Source organism: Strix uralensis, chromosome 2 (assembly GCF_047716275.1).
Source record: "Strix uralensis isolate ZFMK-TIS-50842 chromosome 2, bStrUra1, whole genome shotgun sequence".
NCBI classification, from domain to species: domain Eukaryota; kingdom Metazoa; phylum Chordata; class Aves; order Strigiformes; family Strigidae; genus Strix; species Strix uralensis.
Window position 1 is genome coordinate 113,869,459 of NC_133973.1, and position 26,892 is coordinate 113,896,350.

The window sequence follows — 26,892 nt, forward strand, 5'->3', positions numbered from 1 at the left end:
AGAACCTTTTTAACTCAGATTCAGTCAGTCTGTCTGGCTCCATCAATAATTTTTACCTGCTTTCACACAGGACAGAAAGGTAGATGTTTCAAAAGCTAGCTATCTCCTTTCTAGATTTTGTGCAAATTGATGGTTGGGTGTAGGATAGAGACCTTAATTAGAGAAATGCAGCCAGCAGCCAGCTGGCTAGTGGGTGTGTGCATGCTGGCCGACCGTGTAGGCATTAGCTGGTCAGCCAATATATATGTGCCTGACAGCTGCCCAGTGAGGACTCTTAGAGCATATAGGGAGGGGAGAGTTGGGCTTGTTGCAGCTATTTTATTCTAGGAGGAGGGGGGAGACGGAAGGCAACTATGAAGCAAGTGTCACAGACCCACAGGAAACCAAGAGCCATTAGTTCCACTGCTCACAAAGCAATGTTTAAAAAAACCCCCAAAATTCTATAAAATAAGACCTCTTTTGCCCATGAGCCTGTAAATCAAGTGAATAGTTTCTCATCCAATTTGGGAGGAAGCTGAGAGCTCAGCCTCAGAATCCAATTCAGACTCCAGCAACCACTTCTGCTTTTAGCACTCTGAACACCAATGGAAACCACAGATACTGATTTCTTTCCCATACTCAAATGTCACTTAAAGCCCTTGCTTCTCCTGAATAACTCTTTTAAGCACTTGCTTCATCTCTGTTCCTACCTGCCTCCTTTCTAATCTACAACAGTTTGCCAAAAGCTCTGCTCCATTCTCTTCTTTCATCCCCTTCGAGCCTTCCCTCTGGCTGATCAATGGCCTCAAATGTTGGTACAGGGTGGTACACAAAATATTCAGCATATTGTATCTTAAAATGATGATTATTTTGGTGCAAACAAAAGTTGGCGCTTCCTGCCCACCTCGTCTCAGGGGAAAGAGACCTTGGGCCTCCTTGCCACTTTTGCTGACCTGCAGAGGGGTCTGGGTGGGATGGGAGCCACAGCGTGGAACAGGAGCCATGAGACACCCTATGAGCCATGGCTGTAGTCCATGGACAGTAGTGGAAGGCTCTCTATGTTCCTGTGCTCATGTCTTCTTTTCAGCAGCCCTCCCAAATGAGGCTCTTGCCATCAGCTCTCCAGCACTTCAGGGTGTGCCCTCTGCCATGCCCAGGAGACCAAATGCCAAGCACACAGCATCTGGTTGCACATGGGAGATGCAAGCTGAGCTGTGTGGCTGCTTGCCTCTCTTCTGGGGAGGAGAGTAGCAGACTGCCTCTGTGTCAGAAGTAGACACCGTCTTTGATAGGAAAAGCTTTAATCAGAACAAGTCTCTGATAAAAGCTGGGTCTATTCCTACCATTTGTGGGTTTCTGTAGTCTTTGCTTTTCCCAGTAGCAGAAATTATCATCACCATAGGCAGGTCTTGGGCTTCTCCAGGTGGGAAACCAGAGGTTTTGGGCAGCTGGGGATTTTCCTGGTCCAGGAAATCCCTGTGTGGCAATAATCCAGTCTAATGGGCTCTGTGCCATCACTGCTGTAGACACCCAGGAACATTACTGGGAGTTGCATCCAGTGTGATCTGTTTGCAGATACTCCAGTCTCACCACAGGTATGGAGCAAGGTGAGATGGGAAAGACCTGAGACAGCTGCCAGGGCATCTGCCTGCGTTAATTCCCATGCCATTGCATACCTCCGGGTCTGCTCCAGTCTGCGCACTGGGGTAGCTGCTAGAGGTCAGCTCAGCTTCTGCAAGAGAAGCGCCTTCACAGACCTTCCTAGCATGTCCAGAACTACTTTCTGTAGGGATTTACTTTTTCCCCAAATGGAATCATATAGCCATTATGCAAAGGTGCCACTGGGGATCTGTAAAGGAGATCTAAAGCAGAAGCTAGGGCTGCCTTGCTGGAAGGGAGCACTAGAAGGTCCCATCCCCTGTCCTCACCACACACAGGAACGTAGGAGGTGCTGGTGAATCCTTACCAACATGGAGCAGCCACACGCAGAGCAGAGCAGCCCTTACATTGATGTAAGCGATGTTAGGCTCTGGCTTTATCCTTGGGCAACTACAGAATTTGGGGAAGTGGTGGCAGGGGGGAATGATCAGAAAGCTGGCAGGAATTGTGTAATTGGTGTATCAAAGGCCTTTCTCCTCTCCTCCAGTCACATTTTAACAGTACCCTATTTTATTCTACGTGTCAGTAAACAACAAAATCATTACTGATAAAACTTGCCTTAAGCAACAAGACACATGTGAACAATAAAGCACTAAGAGCCACATTTTCAAAAGTGTGTGTGCAGAAATGTCTATTGTACAATGTATAAGCAGCATGCGGTCTGGATGTGGCAAGCAGCAACGGGAGAGGAAAAGGGGAACAGATGGAACCTGTACATGAGTGACAAGAGCGGACGCAGGCTCAGATCTAGTTTTGTAGTGTGCAGAAGCTGAGCTTTTGAAAAGTCTTAAATAATAACCACATTTTAAGGAGGACTGCACTAATGGGGCATGCAGATAAGCACGCTGAATGGTGAAACTGCAGAGGACACAGCAGTGGAGACAGTGATATATACAGAACATATGAAAAGTTCCGTCTGACATGCCAGCCATGCATACAATCAAAGGTGTGCACATTTTAGAAACATCAGCCTCCCTGAAACCTCAATGACTTAGCAATAAAACATCAGGAAACGGTAAGTCGGGGTCAGAAAGGTCTGAGAATTCCACACAGCTGAAATAAAGATTGAGCAAGAGGAATTAGCATCAAGAAATGAGATTCAGATGTTTAAAGCTGATTGTCTGAACCAAGTTAATATAATGCACCATGTTTCACTTCAAAACATTTGGATCGTGCAGCTGGGAAGCCCTTCCCATGATTGTGAAATGCAGCAGCTCACTGTATCTGAGAAGGCTGGGATAGATGTGTCTGTCTGGGCACAAGCAGGCTATAAATGATGAATTGGGATTACAGCCTTTACTGTTCCAATCCAGTTTTACCAGTTCCCTGGGCCACTAGCATAGAAAACAAACCCAGCAGCAAGGCTGTATGAAGCTCCTACCTTCACGTATTCTGGACTTGCCCTCTCTTTCCAACTATCTCCCCATGGACTGAAAATGCTCACTCTCTTTTTTCCAACTGCAAAGTGCTCTGACAATCAGCGTCCCTTGCTCTCTTTCAGCATATTCAAGAGAACACCTATTCAGCTATCCAAACTTTCCAAGGGAAATTATCCTCTCTCTGTCACTTCCACCAAGTCTAGTGTTGCAGTTCATGGCTCTAGAAAATTGTATTTACAAACATGCAATGGTCTGGGACAATCACATTTTCACTCCTCTTTGCACACGCACAGAAGGAAGCCTTTACCTGCATTAATGCAGTCCAGTGCCATGACCATCTGAGTCGGACACTGCAAGTTTGCAAAACTTGCATATTTTCAGTGCTAAACATTTTATTCAGGCAAATCTCGGATGGGTTTATATCAACTTACAGATACAGACATATTGCGTAAACTCCTTCAGCCTAGCAAAGCAATCCAAGAATCCAAAAGTGCCCACCTGAAAACCACACCTCACAGGGAATGAGAATCACATAGGTATGAGCGTTTTGCAGACTGGCAACTCATTTGGTTCATAAACTTTGTTAAATTATATTGCTGGTGGGAGAGGCTCTTTCTTGGGATGACATAACACACTTATCAGCCCTTGGATAAGAAACTAATTAACTGGAGACGAGCATAGATTCTGTAACAATACTCTGTGCACTATCTGCTCATGGTGACCAGTTCTCAGTTGGAGTGATGGTGTACAGAAAAATTAGACAATACAGATATTTAGCTCTCATATTGTAGATCTTTTCTCCTGCTTTATTCACATGTGTTTTCATGGCATCTGGACATGTGTGATGCCGTTACGGGCCAAAACTCTCTCTGGTACATCTCTAGTGAAGCTAAAGACAAATTTGACACTGCGATTTATGTTGTGAGCTAAACAGACTACAGTGCATTCTCTCAGCCATCAGCAAGTGGCACAGCAGAGCTCTTATATATGGCAAGCTCCCCTCCCACAACCACCTCCCAAGCAAAAAAGGGTGGTCAGTCTGGAGGAACAGAGTCTCAGGTTGGGCACAGAGGCAAAGGGCAGGGCTGTGCCAGGGGGTGCTCAAATCTGGGCCTAAACCTGTCCCCTCTCCTGGGGCAGATACAGCCAGGACAAAGTCACTTCTTTCACAGTATCTCCAGCACTTGCTGATTTCAGAAGACTCTGTAAAGTTCAGCATCTGCTATCACTTGAAGCTGCACGGCGTGGGTTTTCCACCCATGCTATGGGAAGTTGGTTGGGGCTTGCTCTGTTGCTGACGGTTTGGAATTTCCATTTGCAGCTCCTTCCCGTTTCCTTTTCAGACATGCATCATACAGACCCAGAGAGGCTGCACAAATTTAAAAAAACAGTGAGAAGGGAGGACATTCCTTACCACAATGAAGCTTTTAATGTGCCTAGTCAACACTGAAGCAGCAGAGGTAGACATAAGCAAGCACTTCCTGATGTCCTGTCAGACGCCTGTACCCAGATCCTGCGGATATGAACCTTGGTGCTGATGGCTACCTGAACTCCATGTCCACAGGTCCCATCCCTCCTGGGATGCACCTGGCATACTCAGACATCAGCACTGAGGAGCTGGGAAGCATGCGGGGGCATTTTGATTTAAAACTTGCAGCACTGCTGCTGCCTCGTAGAGAGTTGGGTCATTTACTGCTAATGGTGAAATGGACTGCATGCATGCTGGGGTGGCATATGTCCCTGTGTGTCCCCAGCACAGGATGAGACCTTTAGGCTTGATATAAACAGGTCTACTCCAACTTCATATGTGGGCCACATGGGAAGGAAGGGCTTGCTGCCTGGGCCCATACTTGCCCACAAGCCTCATAGTCCTGAGACTTCCTAGCCATATGGCACCTGTGTCTGGGGACCTCCTAGCCATACAGCACACAACTGTACCTGGCAGAGAGCTGGTAGAGCCTGTGGCACTGTCCCACCTTGCTGCAGCTATGCACAAGAGCTTTAGTTGTCTCCAGTACCTCCTCTCACCCGATCCCATCAGCACAGAGAGTGACTGGTGCCAGCCACATTGCAGAGGAGCAGGAGATGAGGGATCTAAAACAAGGGAGGGATTTTAACCCCATTTGCTTTCCCCTAGCCCCCTCCATACTGCACCTGCCATTAGAATGACCAAAATTATCCAGTGACGTCACTCATTAGCCACAGAAAAGCTCAAAAGAGGCAAGTTCCCTTGGAAATCACGGGAGGAAACAGGATTGTCTCAACGCTTAGAACATCCCTGACCGGTTACTTCTCTCCCAGGCCTGTGATTCACTCCCCACTCAGCACTAGCTGACTGCATTTCGGGTGCTTTGGGATAAGAATCATGTTATTCTTTGCTCAGATCCAGAAAGGCTCTGATGCGCATTGGAATGTCTCTGGCTTGTTACAATTAAAATTACTGCTAATTTCATGGGGGAGGCATTTTCACGAACTGCCTTTTTATAGAGGTCTTCAACAGGGTCCACCCAAACCACCAGAGTCACAACACAAAGAAATCAATAAACACCTTGGCATGGTGCTTTCCTTGCCTAAATTTGCATCAAGCTTGTTTACAACCAGCAGGCCAGGAGAAAAGGGTAATTTATAATATGTGCCGTGGCATTGCTTGCCTGATTTTTAGGAGTCAGCAACTTTGATAAATTCTTGACGCAGCTTGCAGACACAGTTAAGAATGTCTCTTCCGCCTACTGCAGGAAGCTGGTCACTGTATCAAAGATCAAAGTTGCTCACACCAACACAGGAAGGTTATATACAAGCAAAAAGGAACTACAAATACTTGTATTTGGATGTGGGGTTTTGCTGCTGTGCATGTATTGGTCTCTAAACTTGACCATAGACCGCTTGAATCAATTCAGAAAAAAAGACACTTGATGCAGCACCACCCATACTACTCACAGGCTAATCCTCTTGCTGCAGAGACAAGATACTCCTTTGTCAAAATGTTTGATATGATTTGCAAAGATGGATTTATTGAAAATTGTATTAGAGACTTATTTAGAGAGTGTAATGACCTTAAGTGGCTGTGCTTTAAAAAGGTTAACAAAAGAGTATGTAACCTGAAATGGGCATATATCACAGGGAAGTAATTTCCCTCTGTTACACATACAGCATTTGCAGAACAGGCAAATGTTTATTAAGAACTGAAGCTCATCAAATCAGTTAATTGTTTCATGGAAATAAACTAAGAGACGGCTTTTTATAAATCTCAAAAAATCACAAAGGTAGATAGGACCTTTTCAGAAGTTGTCCCTGAAATCAAGTGTCCCTGGGATAAAACACAGCTAAGAATTACTGTTAAGAAACTTTTGGTTGGCTCTGGCAGTTCTGATGCAAACCTAACTGCTGCTGGAATCACATGACCAACTGCTGCAGGACTACCATGGGAGAACAGACTGGCAGGGAAATGCAACCAAGTGTGTCTTCCCTCTCTTCTCCTCTCTCTCCCCCTCCACTACAGGATAGGAAACTGGAGAAAAGAAATATAAACCAGATTTTTAAATTGTTTCAGTGGCTTTAGCAGGCTCTTGCACACAAACAGGATTCACGAGCATTTTGGGTTGACTTCCTTTCATTTCTGGTGTTTCTGCATCTCTGCTCTGTTCTGGTTTACTATTCTCCAGCTCCCTGTACAAACAGGATCTTTCCTCAGTGTTCTGCCACATCATCTTCCTTCCTTTGTATACAGGCTGATCCTGCGTGTTACACACCACACAGCTTCCTAAGGCACCTCGTTTCTCAATGCTAGCAAAAACAGGAACCAAAAGCAAGGCAGCAATAAAACACTAAATTCTTGCCACAGTTTAAAACTGAACCCTTGAATGTTTCCGATTCAAGATGACTTTTCAGTTAACGGATTTTTTCTAGTTTAGTGCTTTGTGTGCCGCACTGCATAATATGTGCAAATGAGGCACTCGTACTTTTTATCAGATTCAAACGCCTCTCCTGCGAGGTCTGCAACACTGACCCATGGTTTTCCTCCTTTTTTTTTGGTGTTGACAAGTGAAGCCATCTGAGCAAAGTGCACATTACTTCACTGTTCACCTCTTTTCTCCCGTCTTGTAAGGCTTGCTGTCTGATTTTTTGCTCCAGGGAGATTAGATAGCATGCCTTCAGGGAGAAGAGAAAACCACAGGGTGCACTGCACATTGCACAAATGCTCTTGTTATTCTGAGGCCTGAAGAAACGAGGAAGGAAGCTTGAGGCTGGTGGTTTGGCAGGTGTGGGGCCTTTTTTACACAGACATCTGTTTTAAGTGGTAGCTCTGGGCTTGGGGATGAGCAGGGAACGCCTGTTGACTCCCACCCCTTCTCTGTGTCACAGCACAAGGGGTTTTGGGCTCCTCGAGAAGCAATGTCACCCACTTGCTCAAGCTGTACTTTGGGACTCTGCTCTCTCATATTTGTGGGGCAGGGCTGCAAAGTGAGACGATTCCTCCCTGCAAAGTGGCAACTGGGTAACGCAGCTGCTCCTCTGCCGCCAGAGACAGAGGTGCTGCTCCTGCTGCCGCACCAGCACGCACAAAATGGATGGGGTTAGAGTTCACAAAATGGGTGAACGACAACACGTACGCTAAGCTCGATGCAAAGACTTGATGAAAACAGTCTGGATGATACCACGTACACCACATCAAAACAAACTTTTCTAATCCCACTAGATTATTTCTAGTGGTTTAGGTAACTGTGCTAGTGATCCCATTACTGTTTTGAATGAACTGCTTCCTTTGGCAGGATCTTACAGCACACTCTCTGCTAAGCCTTGCATCATGTTTGAAGGAATTCATTAGTGCTTGGTGGTTAATTATCTATGGAATAACAAATCTGGGATCCCCACTTTAGAAACAATCTAGAAAGAGACTGCAGTTTTTAGGGCTGGATCCTGCTCTGCTAAAACACACGTGTGGGGAGGAAGATAGGGTTTGCATAATACCCTCCTCGGTGGGGATTCTCTGGGACAAGTAAGTGTTGAGCTACATTGTTATTTTAAATGACAATAAGTTCTTTCTCTGGTAGTTCACTGCCAACTTTAATGAACATTTAGCAACTTAATTATCTTTAAGACTGCTGCTCCTCTGTTACAGATTGCTGAAATTGGTCAGTGAATTCTGAAGTTACTGGGGGAAGGGCAGATATGCAGAAAAGCACAGACTGAGACATATGTGTACAGCTGCCCATGCAATCACAGACCCTCATTTCCATAAGAAATCAAGCTGAAGCCATTTCAAGGTGAGGGACTGTGGTTAATCCCTCCCAATGCACTCATTAATACATCCCAAAACATGTCTCCTTGTCCACTGACAAGGAGAGTAAGTCAAGTACCACTTTAATCTGAGTAGGAGAGGAGCTACAGTTTCTGAGATGGGCATCATGGGGACTGCTGGGCTTTATGGCTTCTTCAGAGGTTTTAAGTTGTGCTGTGCTGACCTGCCTTCGTTCAGAGCTGGGTAAGGAGTAGGCGACATGGTGGGAGAACTCAGCTTCTGTCTTTGCTTCATGTTGCAAGGCACAAAATAAAATCTGCTAATGACCATACCAGAATGGGCAAAATCCTGTCAAAATGAGAGCTAGGAAGCTTTTTGACATTCTTGGAAAGGAAGACAGAATTTTTTACATGAAGAGTCCTGCTGCCATACTTAACGTGGTCTCTAGAGCCACCATGCCATTTGTGTTGGTCACCTGTGAGGAGCATCATTGCAACGCTCGCAGAAATCTAATAAACTTTGGAGTTGGACTCCAAAATAAAATTGTTGTCTTCTGAGGATTAACATAAAAAATAAGAAAAGCAAACCACACAAGGAAGCCTGATGTTCCAGCTTTGGTATCTTAATTTTTATTTTTTTTTTCTTTTTCCTATCTGACAAATATCAGCATGACAGCAAACAGAACCTTCCCAGTTCGCATGGCGGCACAGCTTAACTGTGCTGGTAAGTGGTGAATTGACGCTTCGCCCTAGCATGGCCCTAAATTGTACCATTAACATGTGGTTATAGTCAGAGAACACATTCGATAGGAAATGGCACCTTGTTACTTCCCAGATTATCTGCTCCCTATGGGGTAAATATTTTAAACATCATGCAGGGTTTTAGCAGCAACATTCCTATTAAAAGTAAATGGGATTTGAGTGAGGGTAAATCCAAGCACGCAGTGCTGGGACGTTACACCTATAAATCTTCTGTGTCTTACGCTCTCTGCTTTATTCGCTGACAAAACACAAGTGTTTGCTGCCTTTGTAAGGTTCATAAAGCACAAAGGGAGGGTGTGTGCTCAGCATTGCTTCCTGTAGCACTTGCTGCAGCTACAGTGCGACAGCCCGAAGCAGGAAGGACTCGGAGGGATTCCTCAGCTACGCCGCGCAGGCTGCAGCCTTAATAATGGGAGGATCTGGCTTTCGGGTGCAAGAAGTCCAGTTCACTTCCGCGCTGCAGTTACCAAGTGATAAAGTTACTTTTATAACAGCGACTACCTTTAGCAAGGAAGTGTTTTAGGCAACAGCTACCTTACAGGCCCCGTCAAGGTTACTGAACATGTATTAAGCAATTTTTCTGCAAATTTTGTCTTTTGTTTGTATCTATCCCATCACAGTAGAGGTCAATAAGTGCCCCAGTTTACATAACAACAAAGTTGAGAAAGGCCCTCTCCTTAGGATAGCTACCTTTTAAAACAAGTAACTTGAGCTTGAAAAAAAATAGCCTTCTCTCCAGTAGGCATCATTTCATGGCTTAATACGATAAATGTAACCTACATGTGCACGATATGTCAGGCAGTGTTCTTTGTTACTTCACTAGATGGCGTGTGGCTGTGCCTGGTAGGGGGGAGAGAAGGGAGAAGAATTAATTCAGTGTGTAACTGGCTGGCTGCACTCCTGACCCTGATGTGCCTTTAACAATGTGGATCTACGAGTTAACGTTTCAAGGGTAAGAACTAAATTTCCAGAACCAGGAATAGGATGTCCAGCTGAAAACAGCTTAATTTTCAAAAAGCTGCAACTTTTGCCTTAAATCAGCAGTGGGGCAAGATTGTTGGAAAAGAGGTTTATTAGACCAACATATTTTCCAGGCAAAACATGCTTTCATAGACACAAGTTCGTCAAATCTGAAACAGGCCTGAAGAAGGGCTTATGTGTCTGCAAGGGTGTCTGCTTTCTACAATGCAGTCAGCTGGTCTACTAAAAGACCTTATCTCCTCCTATAAATTCTGCTTATAGCCTGACACCATCACTGCTGCAACACAACTGAAACAAGGTCCAAAACTTTGTGTTGTTCTTCAAAAGGCAAGCCATAAGGTTAATCTGTGTTCTCACTTTCCCTGGTGTAAACTGCAGCATAGCTGTCCTCTTTTGTTCTTCCATTAACTATTTATGCCTCCTGCTTTGGAGGAGAACAAGACCCAGTTCTGCCCGGAGGCACTTACTCTCACGGGATAACATTAAATCACCCTCACAGGGCATTGGCAGTGCAGGTGCTGTAAGAATCTGCTCCTTTCTTGCTTGGGAAAATGGGCATTAACTCTTCAAGGTCTCAGACATGAATTGCAGAAGTACCTGGATCCAGTAAAGATGCTACCAGTTCCCTAGCACACACACCAACAGCGAAGCTTGCCACGGCGAGGTTTGGAGGGGTTGGCTGGCTGGCTGGTGGCAAGCACAGCAGTTCAGGGGCTGAGTGAATGTGCAGTTTCACAACTGGCCTAAGCTGACCTACAGCTGGGCTCCTGCCAAAAGGCAGCTCCCCTGCTCTGCTGACACTTGTGCTCCTTTGGCTGTAGGGTCAGCGGTGCTGGGGGCTGATTGGTCTTGGTACAATCCTCCCCTCCTTTTTTTTCCCCTTTTGGTAGGGTTAATTTTCAGTCAGCTCGGTTTGCTGAATAGGCTGGGTGATGAGATGGAAAGTGCAAGACTGGCCTTCCTGACAGCAGTGTGGACTCAGCTGGCAGGAGTCAGTGAGGGCTGTGCACCCACAGTGGGCTTCTGTGGTACCCTGCAAACCTCCCCAAATGCCGTGGGGGGTCGGGGCAGGCAGCTGCCTTGGGATGGGATGCAAACTCTGCTCCTTTGAACATAGAGAAAAGATGTTTAACAACCATCTGTTAAGGAATGGTGCCATGAGGAAAACACATCTGATACACATCAGTGAGGGGTTTTCCTGTGGTATTTAGGTCTAAGGTGTTTGCTGTTTTACTATCCAGCTACGCACTCAACCTTCAAATGTGTTCAGTGCAACACAGGCACTAGATTTAATACCTGCTACACCATGGTTATACCATGTGTTATACACCAGTGCCACAACATGGGCAACGCTCTCTCCAAGGAACAAAATGATTCCCAAAATCAAGCAGCTTTCCTTGTTGTTTATGGCTGATGGCTGTTCCTGATGGGAGAGTGCATTCGTGGTAGGTGGCTGGCTTGGGGGAGGGTGTCTGGTGAAGTGCCAGTGCTGCAGCTGCATGGGGAGTTGAGGAGAAGAGGACCTAGTGCTCTCACTGTGGTACTGGGAAACAGGGATAAACACTGGCAACTGGCTGAACAAGAGGCCTGAAAGTGAGAGCTCATTCCTCCCTTGTGTGTCAGGTTTGTGCGGCCACTGTAAGTTGAAGCTACATGGTAAGACAAGTTCTGCCAGGGTTAACCCACAGCAGCCTCTCCACTAACCATCCCCTGAAGCAAAGGAGGATTAGAGACAAGATGTTAATGGGAGAGGAAAATCAGGGTCATAGGATGGCTTATAATCAGTTCAGCAGGAGAGGCAGATTTCCACCTAACTTTCTTATTATGTATTTCCATGAAATGCACCTTCCTGTCTTTGATCTGCTCACTCAACTACCTTGGCCTCCAAGTGCAGTTGTCTCAGCTAACTCATTTGGTTCCCATTTCCCCATGCCATCACTCAAATTTAGTAAGTTGAAACATCTGGATGAACCCAGAAAAAGATGCAAGTGATGTCCTTACTGTATCTATTTGAAACAGCCTATGCTTTGAAAATCACCATACATACAACACTTCTCTGCACCTAGCCACTGCTTTCCCCTCAGCCCAGGCTCCTGGTTCTGTATCCCTTTCTGCTGTTCTTTAGCTCGGTCACTATTGGGCTTCCAGGGTTTAAACCTGTCTTACTGTCAGTATTATTTTGTTTGAATTCCAAAATTTTTCTCTCCCTCTAGTAAACTTACAGCAATGAGTAAAGATCCCATTAAGAAAGAACTGTTTGGGCTATAGAGAAATGCTGCCAACTACTGTAACAGAAAAACATTACAGGTCCCTTTTGCCCCAAAATAACATTTTCTTGCTGTGGGTAAATAGCAATTCCAGTTCTTCTGGGAGCAATAATCGCAGCCCTCTCTTTCTCCAAAGGGAGTGTGCAGTCCTCCGTCCCAGAGAGAAGCTCCTTTCCACGAGGCACGTCCAGAGGGTGTCGGCCTCTGCCCAGGAGCGGGGGCAGCAGAGGACAAAGGACACCGGCAGAGAGGAAACCGAGGGTGACGCTCTGAGGAAGTTGCTCCTTCAAGAGGATCACATGACAGAAACTAAAAAAGCGCTCCTCACTGGAATGGGACTCAAAGGACTTCATCTGGGCTCCTCTCTGGCCAGGAAGGGATCTTATTTAATTTCTTCTCCCTCTACTCCATGCCCTAGAACCTGTAATTCTGAAAGTGAGTCTGTCCCTGTAGATGCCTGCGGAGAGGCAGATGGTGTCTGGGGATCCAGAGACCTGGGCTGTGTGTCATGCAGTGCCATCTCATTTCTGTTTCTTGAGGCAAGTCCCCTTGCCTCTGCTGTCTCCTTGCCTAGGCTTATTGCATCTGCTGCTCAGGAATGTCACAGAGCCCTGGGACATTCACTGTGTTTTCAGAGCACCCAGTGAACAAGTTCATTTTAGCTGCAGTTTCCAGGTACAAAATAAAGTAACTGTAAAATAAGGAAGGTAACGTCATTTATCAAACTCAAGTTATACCATGAAGAGCAGATAAATAGATACCATAATCAGAAGTTAGCCCTCCAGCTACGGTCTGGTTTTAGTTTATGTGAGTTTTGCCCATAGGACCTCCTTCCTCCCCAAAAATCCACAGGTCTTCATCCTCCTGACTTTCTTGAGGTGTCAACCTGTAGTAATTTCAAAGCAGCTACTTGAGTTCCATTAGTACTGATCTACTTTGAGATGAACATTGGCCTCATTTGGCTTTGCTTTGCTTCCTGCCCCACTGTTCATTAGCTAAGGTTTGGCTGAGATAACACCTGAGAAACAATGCTGGTGCTTAGAGCAAAAAATCAGGATGAGTGAATCCAATCCCAGTCCTGCCACTGACAAGAGATGAATCCCTGACCCTTTTGTTTTCCATCTTCCTCTCTGTAATGGGAGTAATCTCTTATGGCAGAGGCACAACTGCTACTTCAGTTTATAGAACGCTTTGAGATGGTCAAAGCACATCTCAATAAAAGTACAAAGTGCTACTGGTGTTTCTAAAGTGTGTGATGCATGTCCTAAACTAGCCCTTTCTGACCTGACACTTTGCACGTCTGGTCCTCTGTCACATCTCTACTCTAAAACAAGCTGTGTTTTGGGTGAACTATTTACTAAATGCACAACTTTAAAATAAATAAAAAAATACTTTTGAAAGACTCTGCTTATTTTTAAATTGCTGCATATTGCAGATTTGAGCTAATCTGAGAACACCAAATGTATGGCCACAAGCAGAGTTCATGGAAGACTCTCTGACCTTTCTGTAGGTATGCACCATGTTTAGTGCAATATAGCCCAGATCCTTAGTGCTTCTGAAGGCCAAGAAACTGTGTAAGATCTTTTGTCAGAAAAACTACTCGTAGATCATGCCAACAGCATGAACGAGTGGGTTACATAACTGACGAGCTAGTCACATCTTGGTAGGCATAAACCCATTTATTTTCTTGTCACCTAGCAATATGACAACAGATTATACCTGCTTCTTTCAAGTCTTGCTGCAAAATGTGCTTTGTCTGTGGATGCTTTTCCAGCAACAAAGGGTGTACTGTAGAAGGGCACATGGCTCTGGATTCCTAACGTAAGGCCCTGACTCTGAGGCTGCAGATTGCTGCTGTCAGCAACAAAACTTGTTGAAGGTATACCCACCTCCCTTATAGCCCAGGCTGTGCATTTGCGCATACTGCTGAACCCGACCTCCACCATGCTCTTTCTCCTCTGCATCACCTTAGCAAAGCGACAGGATCTCCAGCACAAAGCAGATTAACCAGTCAAGTCCGGGATGGGTGTATCTGAGCAGGTCCTCAGCACTGTCTTCTCATCAGCATCATGGGGTGCCATACAGCTCCTCATCACAGACACGGCAGTGGCCAGGGAGCACTTCCATGCCCCTCTCCCTCAGATGTGACTGCATGTACAATAGGTCTTGTGGACATACAGAAAATGTGTATCATGTTCCTAGGAGACACTGCTGAAGCAGGAAATGCCTTAAATATGTATCTGGTCTTGGACCATGCAGTACCAGAGCCACGGTGGTCTGCAGCACACTGGTATGCACGTTCTCTGCTCATCCAGAACTGCTCCACGTTGTCTGTGCACATTACAGCTCAGCCTCTCCAGGGAACGCTGTGTTTGCTGTTACATTTGCACACCAGCCAGCGCTTTGCTTTCTGGTCTATGAATGGTGTATCCAGAAATTGGCTGCTATGCTGGTACGCTTCAGAGAGGATAATGCTGTCCTTTTCCCTGCTGTTTATTGTTTACCAGAGGTGCCTAATTTCTGACAAACAAAAGAGATGGATTCTGGGCATTTTAGCAATAATCAAGAGCAGGATGAGCAGGATGGCTTTACAATATGTACAGTGCTGTGTAGGGCTCAACAAAGGCCTGCAGTACAGGGCAGCTTGCTGACGCCAGGCTCTTACACTGCCGCATTAATGATAATAGCAACAACCTTGTCTGCCCTGCAAATCGCAGTCAGAGAGCATAGAAACCTCCAAACTAGCAACAGAACAACCAAATAGGAAGCCTATGACATTAAATACATGAAAGGGAAGCCTTGGGACTATGAGAAGGAATCGAATACATTCAGCACAGAATGGGTACTCTTCAGGGGACTGTTTAAAAATCATTGACTAGTTTTGCCTACTAGCGTAGCTCTGTCAAAGTCAACAGAGACATCAAAAGTTTGTGCAGATGAAGTTTACTCGGATACAGAAGAGCAGAGCAAGAATTTCCACTTTGATCAGTCTCCTGGCTCTGCCCCTTGGTGCAGAAATCCTTCAGAGATTTTTTGATTCTTCTGTTATTTGATGGGCTTGCCTCTGACATATGAAATCATGTGAGTGAAGCTGTACAGCTGAGGCAGGGCGGTAATACTAGGTGCAGTTAGGATGTGTGTGGCAGGGTTTATTTCATGCCAGAGCCATAACACGCGGTGCACTCCCTACCTGCAGCACAGCCTCAGGTGCTCTTGCTCCAGGACCCAGGTGAGAACCCAGGTGATCTGTCCCTCAGCTGCATCACACACGCAGAGCTCAGGATTGTGAACTGCACTGCCCTGCGGATGCCCCAGATACAGATTGGGCCACTATTACTTACCACAGCACATAAAGCATCCTGGCCCTCCCTCCCTCTGCATGCTTCCTTCCCTCCACCAGCCTCCTCCGCTCCCATTCTGTGGTGCCCACCATCCCTCCATCCTTACAGATAGCTGCTCCTCAGCCCCTAATCTGGCTGCAGTGCTGATGTGGAAGGTCTGTCAGCCTAATGCAGAGGAACGGTGGCAAGAAAGGGAAGAGGCTACAAAAAGGTAAATATACTGCACCCTCTAGCCCTCTCGTTACTGTTGGGACGTAAGCCAAATGGTTTCAGGTAATTTGTCTTAGTCCTAGATACAGAGTGCATGAAGGCATAGCCTGAACACAGTAGAGAAACCTCTACAGTCTGCACTGGTGTAATGCTAGTTGTGTGCATAGAGTTCATTGAGCAAATGTAGATGTTCAAACTGTAGGTGTCCATTTGTGAGTTAGTCACCTTAGGATGCCGTTTTAAGTCAGAGAGAAATAGGTACTTTTGGCATACGATAGAAATTCACACTCAGTTGAGCTAAATTGTGCCTTGTAAGCTCCTGCTGCTCCCCGCTGACAATACAGGGAGTCAGGCATGACTAGCTCACAGGTAAATGTCTGCACGACACACATCAAAAGATGGGCGAGATAAATCACATTTTGTATGGCTTTGTTTTGACACAGGGATGCTACATGCTATGGGGCTGCTAGGAGGGGGCTTTGTAGGGTGCCGGGTAGGGCACGCTCTGGCACGTAACTGCAGAGGCCAGGGAGCCAGATTCAGAGGAGGAACAGAGAGTCGCAGTGACAGACACAGCAAAACCCTTTGGGAACGTGGCTGCTGAAGCAACCATGACTTCATTAGACTTGCTCAAGATGCCCTCTAGCCTAGACCTTTCACCTCATTTAATGGTTTCTTGGCCTCAATCTCTTATAATTCTGAAATGAAAAAAAAATCTCTTTCGACTCCTGTTTTCAAGCCAGGGCTGTTTGATTTGGAACACTGCATTGAAGTCTGTGCTACTGATTGATTTCAGGTTTATTATATTTTCCCCTTTGAAACATGCTACAGGAAAAAAAAAAATCTGTACACTTTGTCGTTTTTCATGTAACCCCCCCCCCCCCCCCCCCCTTTTTTTTTTCAATCTTAGCAAATGCTCAGTCTTTTCCACTTCAATAGCTTGAAATTCTCCCCTGGGAGCCCTAAGCTCTTTAAATATTTTTAGGTTGCCAGATTTCTTATGTTCTCTCTCCAGGAAGCCAATTTTGTTTCTAAGCTCTTGAGAGTAGTCCAGCTTCATCTTTTGCGCACTCACTGCATCACAATAAAATGCTGCCTAATTGCTGCCTCAGCTGAGTCCCTAAGGTGCTGGAGTTTGTCTCTAGGCTACAGTTGTGGACAATAAACTCTTCTCAGACTGGAGTTAAGCCTTTTTATTATTTAAATCTGAGTCATGTAAAATTAGTTTACTAGCAAGTAACCCACAAAGATCTACTATGGAAAGAAACTCCCACATATTGTTTTCCAACACGATGAGAGAACGATCAGATATAAAGATTTGCAAGCAGCTCGTAATACAAGATGTAATAGAAAGACCAATATTTAGTTCGGCCAAAAAGACATGAGAATATTTCTGTGAGCCTAGGAGTTACTCTCAGACCTCAGCTGTTTGGTGTTCTTTAGCTTCAAATTGAAATTGGCAGTATGAAAAACTCTCTTTTTTCCTCTAGCTTATCCATAACCTGAAATACCTATGAAAGAGGAAAGGCAGCTGGAGATAACAAATGCCAGATGAGCAAGAGCTTTCTGTTCTCAGTCTAGCACAACAGCCAAGAGGATTCAGTGAGCATTTAGCTAGAAAATCATCAAGAATATACTAAGACTGGGTGGCTACACCTCCATCAAGCTTGAGAAGACCCCTGCAGCAAGGGACAAATGGACAATACGGGGACTGAGAATGAACAAATCCCCTTTTTCTTACCAGGACCATATTCAGCCATCTTCAATAGTAGAAGAAGACATCTGTGCACTACATACACAGGCATTTTCTCTCTTCATGTTCCTTTTTTAAATCTGTATTTTAAAGTGCTTATATTTCTGTGGTAAAGTATGGCTTCTGATGATAGTGCATACTCCACAGACATTACAGTAGAAAGACTTATTGTTTTTTGAGACTCTAATTCCTTAAGACAACACTTGCTTTGAGAGCATTTGGTGCTATGTGCCCAGATCCAGTCTTAATTAAGCAAAAATGAAGCTGGAAGAGACCCCTAGATTTTCTCAAAACGGTTAGACTGTCTAATTAGAAAAGGTCAGACATGATAGCAGAGACCTGACACAGTCTTTACGGTGGTGTTGGCAGCACACTTGCAACCTGGGACACTTGTGAGCAAGGACAGCACATGTCCACATCAGGGCAAGCCAACTCAAACGGCTCTTCTTAGGGCTCCTTTTGTCAGCACAGAGTGCGTGCATAACAGCCAGATGGATCCATCTGCAGTAACTGCAAAGAGGCTGTTAACCACACACCATACACTCACTGTGCAGAGACCCCTCCTGTTGCTGGGGTCTCTCATTCCTCGTTTAGATTTGTCTTGATCACTTCTTGAGAACGTAATGGCAGACACGGCGTGGACCACAGAAACTTCATTGCTAATGGTGACGCTTAAGACAGAAAGGATGCACAGGTCTGAAGTCGATTTTGGCAGGCAGCAGTTAGAAAAGCTAGGACGCAATTTCAGCCTTATTCAGATCAGTGGGAATTTTGCCACTGATGTCAGTGGGATGAAGACTTCGCTCCACGTCTGCCTGTAATCTGAGAACATGTATTCTGCAAGTCCTGGAGACTCAGTGAAAACGGGACCCCACAGAGTTCATCTTAGATTCATTGTTTGAAATAAAACTATGTGGATTCTTTGTGCCCGTTTTAGTTATCTGTAAAACAAGTATGATAATGCTTTGAGTGTTAAACAATACAAGGTGTGTAGGAAGACATAGTATCTTTTATTAGGCCAACTGAAATAGTTGGGGAAAAACAGACAAGCTTTCAGGCTTGTCTGAAATGCTTTGAGATGCTCTGGTGAAAGGTGTTCGAGCTGTGCAAGGGATCATTAAATGACATTCTTCCTCTCTCTGGAAATCATTTAGTGATATTTCAAAGGAAAGATGCTGTACAGAAATAACTGATTTCTATTGCAAGTGCTGTCTGGAGCTAAATATCTTCCTTCCTCTCTCTTTACGAACTAATCTAAAGAAAAATATGTTTTAAATTAACATGTTAAGAATAATTTTGTGGTATAATGTATAGTCCTGTGAAATGTTTTGTGTTAAGGGTAACTAACTCACCAGATCCTTAAGCATATTTCAGTACACACAAACAAAATGGCTGGATTTCTGTTTAATGCATTGCAGAAATTATGAAGGTATCACCGTAAAGAAATTAGAAAGCATGGAAGCTCTGTGAAAACAGCAAATGAAAAAAAAAAGGCATGTGTGAGTCAAAAACTACATTACCTTGTAAACACTGCCTAACAAGGCCCCCAATTCTCATTATTGAGTGTGGGCATCATGCCTTCAAAAGCTGTGAACCAGTTAGTGTCCATAAAAGAGTGACAGAAACAACCAAATGCTTAACCCCCTCTTGTCTCCGATTTACCATCAAGGACAGAACGAACTGGGAGTGTTCAGTTGAAGTTAGCCAGGGGTGACAGACTAATGGCGTTATGGTGTTGCAACTCTGAGTGCCCCAAGATCTATTAGTACCACCATGGAGCCAGTGGACCACTGAGGTTACTGGGGCCATGAAGGGGTAGGTGAGGGAAGGTTTAACTGTACATAAATCCTACTAGTATCACTTTAGTTCAGTGTCAAGACACAAATGATGTCAAGAACAGAGAAAACTGCAGGGGGAATCTTTAGATATGTGAAAAGTAGTTGCAATGAAGAATGACAAAAACTGTTGTTATTCGAACAACAAGCAATGGGGATAAATTGCAGAAAAGGAGATTTACATTAAACCACTAGACAACTGTCCAGGATTAAGGAAAATTAAACAGTGGTATAGACTGCTTAGAGAAATGGTGAAACTTTCATCACTGGAATGTGTCAAAAATGGCTTAAATAAACATCATCAAAAGTTTCACTACTGATGATTGTCCACTGTAGCAGAGAACAGACTTGGAGATTCATCTGAGAAAGTTTACAATGTGGGACCAGGTTTTCCTGGATGTATTCTCTTTTTTCTCCCTGAAGATGTTGAAGATTTTCTGTTTGTGTGAGATTTTGAAATGCATTCCTCAGAAAATATTTGTCTAAGACTGGGGGAGCATTTTTCTTCTGAAGGGCCTGTTCCTCTCCGCTTATCACAGATGCAGTCACAGATGACTGGCTTGGTGTGGACACCTTCTTACCGAATCCATAAAGTCAGATGAGACAATTACCATCCTTAATGACAAACTGTGTCCTTTCTAATATATTCCTAGATATAACACTCAAATCTCCATTATTCATTCCAACTATAATTACTTGTTGTGCACGTATGAGGTGGCACCCATAACACATAATCATAATGTTATTTATTGTCCTGTATTAGTAATTTTATCCCATTATACTTAGATGCCATATGGTGTGATGAAGAATGTAATGAAGGTTTCCTATGCAGTGGATAGAAAGCTTCTAGACAACAATTAATATAATCTATTCCACTTTTGCATTCCATTCCTACTGAGAATATCACTGAAGTGTATGTTATCTCAGGAAGGAAAATTTTATTTTTAGATCTGAGAGCCAGCCAAAGCTCTGCTGAGTTGCAGGTAGAGCTACTAACTGGGAATGTAAGCGGCTTTATTTCAGCAGTATGTATGAAACACTAAGGTGCTTCTGATATATGGTATTAACCACTTCTGTTTTCAAAGTCTGTATACAATTAACATATGTACTCAGCTAATCTGTATGAACCTATGTGATTGCATTGTACTCATCCCACCACAGGACTAAAACTGGGCACTTAAGATTTGTCTACAATATGTCCTACACCAAGGTCAAGGGAAAATGCCTGAGCACCCAATTGTTCCCTCTGCTTAACTGTCACCTCTCTTCTTGGGGACCTGTTTAGGTACAAGATAAGGCATGGATCTTGGGTAGTTCACTCTTGGGATTCCCCCAAATGGTAGCCCTAAGCAGCCTGGTGTGAGTCAGCATGCACCACCGAGCCTTGGGATGGAAAATTGCTCCCTCTCTTGTGTGGATACACACTTTGGAGCCACTTGCAAATAATGGCACAGGGAGTCTGCCCGTATCAGCCAGCACTACACCGAACAGTGTGCTGGAGGCTGCTTTTGTAATGTAGGAAGGTCCCAACTGTCTCAGTAAGAGGGGTTTTTTTTGGTATCTTGGCAAAACAGAAACCCAGAATACAAATGGCCAAGGTGACCAAGTGAAACAGCACAGGGTCACCTTCCCCATCTTGAGAAAACTGTAGAATATTATTCTACTGTGCTTTTGGAACAATTTTTTAAAATAACTGTTGTTCTTCTTTTCTAACCTGTAATTATGGAAACCCCAATCTTGTATCTTCTTATGCACAAGTACCCTCATTATACAGGTATTGCTCCACTGTAAAAGGATGTGAAGAGTTAAGGCTCTGTACTGGTTTTGGCTGAGATAATTTTCTTCATAGGAGCTTGTATGAGACTATGTTTTGGATTGTGATGAAAACAGTGTTGATAACACAGGGATGTTTTCGTTATGGCTGAGCAGCACTTACACAGCATCAAGGCCTTTTTGTGCTCCTCACCCCACCCCACCAGTGGGGTTGCACAAGAAATTGGGAGGGGACACAGCCAGGACACCTGACCGCAACTGACCAAAGGGATATTCCGTTCCATATAGCCTCATGCTCAGCAAAAAAAGCTGGGGAAAGAAGGAGGAAGGGGGAAGGTCCAGAGCTATGGAATTTGTCTTCCCAAGAACCGCTATACGTGATAGAGTCCTGCTTTTCTGGAGATGGCCGAACACCTGCCTGCCAACATGAAGTAGTGAATGAATTCCTTATTTTCCTTCGCTTGCGTGTGCAGCTGTTGCTTTCCCTTTTAAACTGTCTTTGTCTCTACCCAGGAGTTTTCTCACTTCTACCCTCCCGATTCTCCCCCCCATCCCACTGGGTGGGGAGTGAGCAAGCAACTGTGTGGGGCTGAGCTGCCTTCTGGGGTTAAACCATGGCAGGATCATTTTGTAACTTCATTACATTTAAAAATGCATTGAGCATGAAAATTAAACACAACATTTCTCCCCCCCCCTTTTTTTTTTTCTTTTAAGGTGATATGAAAAATGATTTGAACGAGGAAATGCACACAAGAAGACAACAGCATACATATGTTAAGCTCCAGCTTAGAATATAGAAGTTTAGCTTCAGTTATGCTTCCTAGTGGATTTTAGCTTCTTCCTTACTTGATTCTTTAGAAATATTTTCATTCTTACTTTCATGGAGAAGAACCAGAAAGGAGTGAGTACTTCATCTAAAAGAAGCAATTAGTCAGGTTGAGCTATGGAAGGTCACAGAAAAATACAATTAAACAATCTTTTCACAGGTTATTAAGAAGCCTACCTGATGACTACTGAACTTTAAAAAGCAGCACAAAATGTTGTGTAAAAATTAATAACTATTAAAAACTATTAACAGTTCCCTCACCTCATAGCATTTGTGGCCAGCATTCCTAATACATACTTGTTTTAAAAGATTACTGTTTTAAAACAGGATAGTTAATTCTGTAACAACATGAAATAACTACCAGAGACTGGAAAGGTGTCCTAGTGGTGGTCACTAGTGGCACCAAATGTCTCTGAACTGTAATGGCTTTTAATGATGAGAAAATGAAGTTTTAGGCCATCACATGTGCAGCTGTGTGTGAGTAGTTTTAGAGGTTAGTACACAAGGCAACCGAACCTAGCTTGTTGTAGTCTGCATTGCTCTATGTACAAGGCGAAGCCGCGTAGCCTGTGGGTGAGATTCAGCTGGCCAAATGCAGATATTTCATATCTAATATGAATATCTCATACAGTTCATATGAAGCACCATCTAAAAGGCCAGATTTTCCAAAGATTTTGAAAAGAATCTAAGGCAACTAGCTCATGTGCAGATGTCTGCACTGCAAACCATTCAAGTTAGGTAAACTGCATCCAGCGTGTCTGTTGAACCACAGCAGCTCTTGCTGGGGAACTTCTTAAGCTACTCAAACTTGATTGCATTTGCTCTATGTTAGTGGCAACACCACGCTTTTAGGCATATTTATAGTTTAGCATACCTTGTCATGGTACATTTGTAAATCCCAGAAGTTATTTTGTTTAAATTAGGAGTATTTTTACATGAATAAAAGAGATACAGGGATAGATTATTTCTTTCTTACAGTGAGTGATGCAAACCATAATAAACTTCCATGATATTTGTGGAAATGTAATGGTATAAATATCATGTACTTCAACAGAACAATGCTTAGATACAAGACTCAATCTCCTTAATTTACATCCTGAAGCTGAAAGTATCTTTTTCTTGGCGGCACGTTCGGCAAACAGGTCCCTGAGTTCAACAACTCACTCCTGCCTCTTGCTAAAGCTCACCACTTCCTCAGGTATGCAGGTTTAACTGTTTACAAGGTCATGCGATAAACCAGATCAGAGACATGATCTAGGTTAAAAGTAACACCTTCTTTCTCCGGGTTCCTTTTAACCCAGATGATTTCACCAACCGAGCTGACAGTGCCACCACATCAACAGCTGTACTAGCACAAGGAACAGAGTGATACTGAAAAGCAGAGGGCAAGAAGTGTTGAGGGGTGGTGACCAGTTAAGTCAGTTTTGTTGCCAAGGAAAAGATGCAAATAGCACAGAACAGCATTCAAAGTTGAAGAGGCTCCTCCAGATGATAATTCAGAGCAGAAGCCTAACTAAGATAGTGTGAATTGCTCTCTGGAGGAGCCTCTCTCACTCCTTCAACTATGCAAGGCATCTAGGGAGACAAGCCTCCTAATTTAGGCACCTAAGTTAGATGTTCAAATGTAGGCAGTGAATATTCCCCCCTGAGAATGTGAATGGGATGTTACAATAATTTAAAATATGTTTAACCAAAGCTGTGATACCAATGCCTGTTCTTTTATGACACTGTTTTGTGCCACTGTCCCTCTACTGACATAACCGTGTTTCTCATTTATTAGATAAATGAACAACAAAACACACATCGTCCAAATATAGTCCAAATTTTGAAGTTAAAAAAAGATTCCCAATTTTACTCTCAAAATATGAACCAGATTAAGTTGTTCACATGGAAACCACTGCATGTTCCCTATAGTAATCGCATTAGGGGACCAGAAAAGGAAAAGAGATTCTCACAATGTTCACCAGCGTATCTTATTTAACTTTCCTGCTCTCCTTAAACACTTTTTTAAAGTTTTCAATTAGTAACTTTGGCTAAACTTTCATCTGTAATCACATCTTGCCATTTACTACATTTTCCTACCTATTCAGAACTTTTTACACATTCAGTGGTGGGGGTTCAAGAAGTTATTGATAAATGACAGAAGTTGTTCTTCCAATGCAGATGCATGGCCTCCGGTGTGCTTACCTCCTGCCCTGCAGGATCTCCCTACTTAGGCACTCACCAGAACACAAATTTTCAGTGCATCTTTCTCCAACATAACCACCTTCATTGCCATTGATCACAGCACTATTCAAAGGACTGTTTGAGACAGTCCTGGGAAGCATTACCAATACGTTAAAGAATGCTCTTTAAATGTAGCTATCTTTTGTCCTGGATGAATGTGTTTACAAGAGTGGATTGTTACAGACAATTCATCTTCTAATATCTCATACTGCAGAACTGGAACTAACATGCCTAAGAAATCAAAAATGCTGGGCAAAGCATTAATATGTATTAGACTGTGCTTTGTTTATTCTAGTGGTTTGGGCATCTAAATGGTGTGTGCAGAAAGCTGCCCAACAGCTCCCTTATTTGAAACTGCCACTTTTAAGTCAGAGAAATACCTACAGGGGAAGGAGAATAATATATACCAGCATGACTTAAAATTAATGGCTGTGCCTGAGTTAACAGGCTCAACAGATGTAACAGTTTGGTTCAAACTATCAAAGCCTAGTATCCTATGGTTTTATATCCATTTCCACTTAGCCCTCATCAGTTCAATAAAACAGCTGCCTATGGGTCATACATGGTATTGCAGCTGTGCACAGAAGAAGATGCTGCATGTAGCACTAAACGTGGAGCTGTCAGTCACTTCATGCATGCAGACTGGGCAGCTTGTTGCCAGATGAAATCTTTATCAGCTAAGTTCTGCCTATCTTGTGCTCAGCAGAGGCACCAGCTGAGCCCATCTTTTCTACCATGCTACTTATTACAAAACTAAAAGGAACTCAGTTACCATTAAGACCTCCACCCTTTTGCAAATGTAGTTGAAATTGGCCATTGAGGTTCAAAATTAGTGCAGTGGGACAGTGTGCAACTCCAGAAGTGTCACATCTTTAGAAAACCAGCCTAAAATTCATACCCTGCCATGAAAGAGTTATACTGCCAAACATTTTTTGCTTAATTGTGCATCATGGGAGATTTCCTCTCAGTTGTCAACCCTAGCAGACAGATTAAGGGAACTTTGCCACTTGATACTGTCTAGTGGTCTGCCACAGAACTGAGATGATGTCAATAAACTTTTCTTTCCGTGTCCCAGTTTTCACTTAACAGTTGCTGACACACAGCTCCTTGGGCCTGACTCTACTTTCTCTGAGGTTTCTCAGTCTTCCTCTCTCTTTGTTTTGACAACTGTAAGCTACTTTCTTATTCCTTCTCCAAAGAGTAATGCTCCAACACATGAAAAATGCTTCTGCCTGTTAAGTATACACTGAAAAGAAACTCAGAAAAGAAATATCCTAGTTCCTGTTAATTAATTCTTCTAATTTCTGTGCACGGACTCAAAGCAGAAGTACTTTTTTCAACCTACCATGGGCTTGCTTCAACCCATCTCAAAGATCTGTCTCCTCTTCTACCCGTATTTTCTATTCATCTGGCATTGGCTTGTTCTTCATCATTTTAATTAACCTAGTCATAACTGCCATGACAGCTTTCTCTCTATATGGCTCTAACAATGCAACAAACACATCAGGTGGGACTCCTCTCACCTACCTTTAGGCATGTACAATGCAAACACATATTTATGCTGATCAGTTAAGTCTGCTATAAGCACTGGAAAAAATTGAACACATTCAACGCACAGTCCACCCTGGTCAAAGTGGGAATTGTATCCCTGAAGTACCTCTCTCTCTCTCTCCCATGAAAAAACTTAAGAGAAAAGCTAACTCAGAGGCAAAGGTCTACGAGACAGATGTCTACATTTGACCAGAGAAATACAAACACCCATGTCTATTGCTACTCTCACTTTCTGGCTTAATTGAAATCTCATTTGAAAATCAACTGGTTTCCCTTGAACTGTTTTCTATTAACAATTCACAGCATTCTGAGATGTACCTTGTGTGAAAGACGTTGACTAAATCCTTCTGTGCTGCCACTCCATCACAATTTCTCAAGGTTCAGACTTTGAGGTTCTTTCCTAGGAGAGAAATTGGTGGATGTGTCACACTGATAAATATCATACCATAAAAATATCTACACAGAACAATTACACTGTGTGTATGAAAATTAACAGTGTGTGTCTACTGATGCCTTTACGGAGTTGTGCATAACTTCCCTTGGAAGGTTAATGCCCATGAATATGTAACATGCACCTTCTTTTCCCTATTGTTTTTCACCTTCCATTATTACAGCATTTCTGAATGTAGCCTGTAAGACCTTTGGTAAAGAGTTATGTTTGCATGTGAGCATTAAAGATTATTATGAAGGCACAATAATTCCTGTAGTCTAGTTAAATATAATTGCAAGGGGAAGGGAAGACACAAGCAAAGGGCAGTTCATAATTCATAGACATCTCATATGTTTTCAACCTTCTCTGCGGAACTTTGTGTGCAGGAGGAGGTTACAAATGAAGCTCTGCTTTGTGCTAAAAGCCTGTGCCAGCCATCTGAGTTAGACAGAGCCTATGGAATTTATGTAATGATAACCAAATCAATTCAGAAGCCAGTTTTGTTAATCTGACACAGACCCTAAGAGTGGATAGCTTTAAACTTATCTGCCACTGTCTGCAATTACTCTAGCTGAAGAGACACTTTTGAACCAAATCAAATGTTCACAGTAAAAGAGTTTTATTAATTTGTATCAGCTTCTGATTGAACTGACTAGAATAAATCAGAGAGAGAGGGCACACA

The 26,892-nt window shown here is 43.6% G+C and overlaps 1 long non-coding RNA gene across 3 annotated transcripts in view; it reads right to left on the reverse strand.

Annotated features, from left to right (window-relative positions):
* Window positions 1-26,892, reverse strand: part of LOC141939683 (uncharacterized) — a 71,007-nt gene that overhangs the window by 41,049 nt on the left and 3,066 nt on the right. For all 3 annotated transcript variants that reach the window (XR_012627696.1, XR_012627694.1, XR_012627695.1), the window contains exon 2: window positions 26,099-26,180. This is a non-coding gene — a long non-coding RNA (uncharacterized LOC141939683). The remainder of the gene's footprint in view (window positions 1-26,098; window positions 26,181-26,892) is intronic.